Source organism: Bos grunniens, chromosome X (genome assembly GCF_055505025.1).
Source record: "Bos grunniens cultivar Pamir isolate PY7600 chromosome X, Bosgru_T2T1.0, whole genome shotgun sequence".
NCBI classification, from domain to species: Eukaryota; Metazoa; Chordata; class Mammalia; order Artiodactyla; family Bovidae; genus Bos; species Bos grunniens.
The window spans coordinates 44,121,870-44,127,869 of record NC_141194.1 but is presented as its reverse complement, the minus strand read 5'-3'; the positions used below and the strand labels follow the sequence as shown (position 1 = coordinate 44,127,869).

Below are 6,000 nucleotides of genomic sequence, written 5' to 3'. Positions count from 1 at the left end.
AGAATTGGGGACTAAAGCAACTTAGGGCTAAAACAACTAAAGCAACTTAGGGAGAAGGCAATGGCAACCCACTCCAGTACTCTTGCCTGGCAAATCCCACGGACGGAGGAGCTTGGTGGGCTGCAGTCCATGAGGTCTCTAGGAGTCGGACACGACTGAGCGACTTCACTTTCACTTTTCACTTTCATGCATTGGAGAAGGAAATGGCAACCCACTCCAGTGTTCTTGCCTGGAGAATCTCAGGGACGGGGGAGCCTGGTGGGTTGCTGTCTATGGGGTCGCACAGAGTCGGACATGACTGAAGTGACTTAGCAGCAGCAGCAGCAGCAGAAGCAACTTAGCGTGCAGGCAGACATACATGTATGTTACATATATAAATTATATCTCTTTGTTACATACCCCTTAATTCTCTTCCTTTTAAAGGAATTGGTAGGTCTACTACATATATATGTGTGTATACATATATATGAGCATCTATAACATTTAAAGCATTGTATGAAAGATGAAATATAATGGTTGCAAGAAGTAGAACTTTCTTTGCCACAGTTGATGATTAAGACCCATTCATGACCCATGGACTTTATTTATATCATGGTGTCTGTGTCATTCTCTGATGGAAGGACCAGACTGGAGTGAACTGCAAGCTCACTTGTGTACAGATGCTGAAGTACTTAGGTCAAATTTTCTCACAAGCTCACATAGGTATTTCTGCAACACAGCATTGCAAAACATGCTGCCTTTTGTGTAGAAGGGGATTATCTGCTTCTTTGGATTGATGGAAGCTATTTTAGAGAGGGATCATGAACAAGTTTTCTGCTTTCTGAAATCTAGAACTCAAATCCATAGGCCATACTCAAACTCAGTCTGGAAAGACATTACTGAATTGGAGAGAAGAAACTTGCCCAATTAACATGTCAAAATTCCAAGAGCTTGGCATAAGGGAAGAGGAAATCATGGATGGCAAATTCGTAAGACTAGCTTTTCTGCTTGCCAGGTAATCATACACAGGTAAGAGTAATATAAAAACATTTTCCTTGAAAGGTAAGCTACTGTTACCAATGCCAAGGTGGAAAACAAGACTAGAGTTGTTGTGGCAAATAAAGAAATATAGCTAATAACAGCACCACTAAAACTAGAGATCATGCCAAGCTATAGGTTATAAGGATGACTTTATATAAGGCCAGAAAGGGTGTATCATTACTTTACATTCAAGTTCTGAGTCCAGTGTTTCAAAACTAGAAATAACGTCCTTTGCAGATTTAAATTTCAACTTGACAGTGAAGTCACTGTTTTCCTGCTGATTCATCCAGAACCAGCCAAAGAAAGAATCAGTAAAAATGTTCATAGAGTTTTTGATAGATAAAGCAGAAGAGAGATTGGCTTTTGAGGCTTTTCTGAGTGATTTTTGTAAATTCTTCTTGAATTTGGAAGATGAATCTGCACTCCTTCAGGCTCTGAAGGTCAGGATAGACCAGCTATGACTTTTCCAGGAAATGAGTAATTGGAAGACCAGGGGAGGACTCATTTCTGGAGGTCTGGAGGAACGTTTCATCCAGAACCCGTAGGTGGGGTTTTTCCCCACAAAAGGCTTCAGGGAGTTCCAGAGACGTGTGTAGACTTGAAGTGGGAAGAGCCAAGCTAACACAAGATTTCCCTAGAGATTCTGCCAGTTCTCTCGGTTCTCACCCTGGTTTTCACCACCCAGGTTGGTCTTTTCCATTCCTTTTTATTCTTTTCTTCTATTATTTTCAGTTCATTGCCTAACCATCCTTCCCCATAAACTCCAAATCTTAATACTCATGCAAAAATCCAAGAGTTCTTTAATAAGTATCACTTAGAATTCTTTTTTCCTGGACAACAGCGAAGTAGAGTGCTGTCAATGCTGTCTGATAGACTCACACCTAAGCCACAGCCATGGAGAGCTCATAAGAATCATTGTTGGGAGAGAGATGCATCCATAATTCTTTAGAAATTTGTGTTCCATTTAGAGAGATGTTTTTTATTCTTGTGTTAAAATGCAGTTATGCTGCTTCATTTCCTTCCTTCATTTATTCAACAAAAATGTATCACACACCTGCTATATTCCAAGCATGGTGTAGGAGGAGATTCTGATGGAGGACATCGCCACTGCCCAGAGATTCTTATAGTTTAGTGAAGAAGAGAAGAAAAACAGTAATTACAGTACAGTGCTGAAAAGACAGAGAGATGCGTATTCAGTCAGTATGCCATGGTATTTAAAGAAGCTGGTGGCTTCCTTAAGGAGCCACCAGGAGCTGGTGGCTTAGTCTGTAAAGAATTTGCCTGCAGTGCAGGAGATGTGTGTTTGATCCCTGGGTCCGGAAAATCCCCTGGAGAAGGTTATGGCTACCCACTCCAGTATTCTTACCTGGAGAATTCCATGAACAGAGGAGCCTGGCAGGTTACAGTTCATTGGGTGGCAAGAGTCAGACAGGACTTAGCGACTAAACCACCACCACCACCAGGAGTTAGGGGCTCGATCCCTGAAGTCCTAAATGATAAATAGTGGTTAACAAGGAGACTTTGTGTGTTCATGTGTCTGTACACACATACATGCACACGCACACACATACACACACGTGCTTTCCCATAGCATCCTGAACTTCTTCGTAGCTTTCCTTCCAGTTGTTCAGTATTTCTCTTTACCACTCGACTATGATACTCAGTAGTCACTATATGGTTTTCAAGCTAAGTTTGCTAGTGTTGCTAAGTTTTAGGAAGTCTCGAGTTATCATTAAAAGCCATTTTCTAAAGCTTATTACACAGCAATATGACTGGTAGGCAGAAGAGTGAAGCAGGCCAAACTTTTTTTTGGTATTCTCTTTTGTCTCTATGGTACCCCAGTTTTTCTTCTCCCTTCCCCACCTGCTTTTTTCCCAACTTTCAGGAAAGAATCAGTAGAATCAGTTCTTCTTTGTGGTTATATTTCATTGCTTACTTCTCACAAGGACATGTGCATTTCAGTAAATGTCAGTGTTTTCATTCAGAAATCTGAATCTGTACTGGAATGTATTTGGAAATTAGGAAGAAGATGGGAAAGAACTTTTCTAGTGCCCTCAGGGTCACCCTAGTAAGCAAACACCTATCCTACCCATCCTATCCATACCTTCAAGGAATGATCTCAACACTTAACGACACTAAAGGCTAAAGCTGAAACCTACACCACGCATATTCAACTGTAGGTCAAATTCCATTAAGGTGAATTCTAAGGGCTACACACATTCTTTAGCTCTATTGGAATGTAGTTGTATTTAGTGTTAGGCAAACTGAATAAACTCAGTACTGGTTTAGAAACAGATGATGTAATGGGACAGATGATTTCAAAATTCTCCAACTCAAATTCTAAGAATTCTATAAATTAGATCCCTATTAAATTCTGCTTTTGACCTGGGGTCAAGGTTAATAAAATTTTTTAAAATTTAGGTTTGTCTTTATCGACTCATTTTCTATGATACAGTAATGCATGACAATGTTATAAAATCCACTATGATGAGTACATAAACTGTGAAGTAAATTTCCCTGCCACCCCTTGTTTCTTTTTCCAGAGTCAAACACAGTTAATATTTTCTTATAGATTCTCCCAGATATTTTCTGTGCATACACAAAATCTTAGTCTTTTTAAACTGAAAGTTGTTCCATTAAGCAGTACTGTTAGAAACAGATACAACAGGAATATATTTTATATTCTGATGTATTTAACTTATTCTTTCTAGTGTCCCTCTCATTAAAATGTTTTTTCAAAATGACTTTATTAAAATATATTAATACAGGTAAGCAACAATCCTATAAATGATTCTTGTATCATTTACATAGAGGTGAGACTTTTTGGAACATTTAATTTTTACTGGTCATTGAATTCTTTGCAAAACACATGCTAACCTCAGATATATTTACATTAAATTAAAAGTGAGCAAATTAATGACGAGAATATATTTTTAATCTGTCTTCAGAAAGGAGCACACAAGTCAGATGGTTTGTATTCAGGGCTGCTATATCATTAATGGATCCATATTGTTTTACAAAATGCATAGCTTCAAAAAACTTCATCAGTGCACTCTATGTGCTCTCTTGAAGCTGTGACAAGTTGAGATATTAGTTAACTTCTTGGCATGATGCTTTTTTGAAAGAACCGCCCTAGTTCTATTCTGTGTTTTATGAATGACAGACAAGTTGGATAATATTAGGAAAATATTACGACATAGTTAGTAGTAATTATCAGATAAGATCTGTGGGATTTTTGTTCTGTTGATTTGTAAGGAGAAGAATCCCAGGGAAGTGACTGTTGAGCTTCCTGAAATGCCTTTTCACAAGCCTTTTTTGACCTTATGGAATGCCTAACTCCAAACTCTTCATTGTTGCTAAATGCTAAATTCTGTAACTCAGCCAGACCTCCTGCTGCCTAAATTGATCCCATTAACCAGATAGTTGCTAGGTTTCCACTTTAACTTGAAATGACTCTCCCAGAGACTAAAATGGGGCATTTTGATATGAAAAACCCATCCCTTGCATAAAGTCCTTATGTGAGCAATGGGATAGTGTAAAACAGCTTGTTCTTATGAACAGTGGTTTGATGTACACCTTTTGAAATGTGGGTAGGTTACAAAGAGCATAGTGGGTGCAATGACATTAATGCACATGGGACTGTCAGCTGGAGAGACGAGGGTTTTCCTGAACCCACACATCCTCTAGAAGGCATCCAGATGGATAGAAGCTTAGGAATTCTCCTAGCATCAAGAGGCATAGGATCACTGTTTGCTGAAACATGTGATGCAAGAGCCGCCCTTGAACATTATATGTGAAGAGAGCCGCCTCTGTTTTGTTCCCAGTAGGATGTAAGGGGAAAGCTCCTCAAAAGAGCAATATTAGACCTGCATAAACATTGAACAGCTAGAGCTGCAAAACGTTATGTAAGAACCTCTCAGGACTCTAGAGAAGGAGAATAGAGGTGGGGAAGAGAATGGACTAAAGGAGGCTTAAAAAAAGGTGCTTACATTTCTATGGATGGGTAATCATATGTAGCAGTTAAGTGATTGAAAAGTAACATTTTAAAGTATATTGGACCTAGGGAAATTAGGGGTCACATCAACAGATAGGGAAAACTACAGCAATAAAAATAAAACTGGGACACTTGTTTACAGCTTTTTTTAAATACAGGAGAACTCAACCTATGATGGCTCCATAATACAGAAACAATAGGTTATTGAGAAGCAAAATTACAAAATGGAAAGAATCGTAGAAAGAAATTTGGTTACTAAATGCTGGATAATTAAATTGGAGTATGCTGACTCTGAAGAAAATCTGGAGTCATTGTGGGGTAGACAGTTACATGGGTGGACTCCAATGAAGCACACCTCCTAGTATTCATGCCATTGTGTAGGTCTCTTAAAAACTAGCTTGGATTTGGCCATCTGACTGGCTTTGGCCAATGGAACATCGGTAAGCAGGATGACACAGGGGCTTGATAAAGCCTTCACATTGGGATTTGTCCTTTTGGAACACTCCAGCTTGAAAACATTGTTGTAAAGACACTTGAACTAGGCTATGGAATGAGGAAAGGACTCAAGGAGAGAGACTCTGGAGGTTGAAAGCCCACTTTCCATGTTACTGACTTAGCCAAACCCCCAGATGAATGCAACTACTTGAGTAACTTCAGCTATGCTACATAGAGCAAAAGAACCTCCCAGTTGCTGCCAGTCAACCCAAAGAGTTAATTACAAGAATAATGAATTATTGTTGTTAAGACACTATTGTTTTAGTTGGATACTTGAAACAAATAATCATGTAAACACCCTCATGTTATCAAAGAGGAAAGTGACCAAACCAAAGAATTTGCCCAAAGTCCTGTAACTAATTAGTGGCAGTGGCAGTGAAAGTGTAAGTGAAGTCGTGTCCGACTCTTTTGAGACCCCATGGACTGTAGCCTACCAGGCTTCTCTGTCCATGGGATTTTCCAGGCAAGAGTACCAGAGTTGGTTGCCATTT

The 6,000-nt window shown here is 39.2% G+C and overlaps 1 long non-coding RNA gene across 1 annotated transcript in view; it reads left to right on the top strand.

The window, feature by feature from the left end:
• The first annotated feature begins 1,378 nt into the window (after positions 1-1,378).
• Positions 1,379-6,000, top strand: part of LOC147340234 (uncharacterized) — a 73,940-nt gene continuing 69,318 nt past the window's right edge. Inside the window, exon 1 of the long non-coding RNA XR_015158220.1 lies at positions 1,379-1,705. This is a non-coding gene — a long non-coding RNA (uncharacterized LOC147340234). The remainder of the gene's footprint in view (positions 1,706-6,000) is intronic.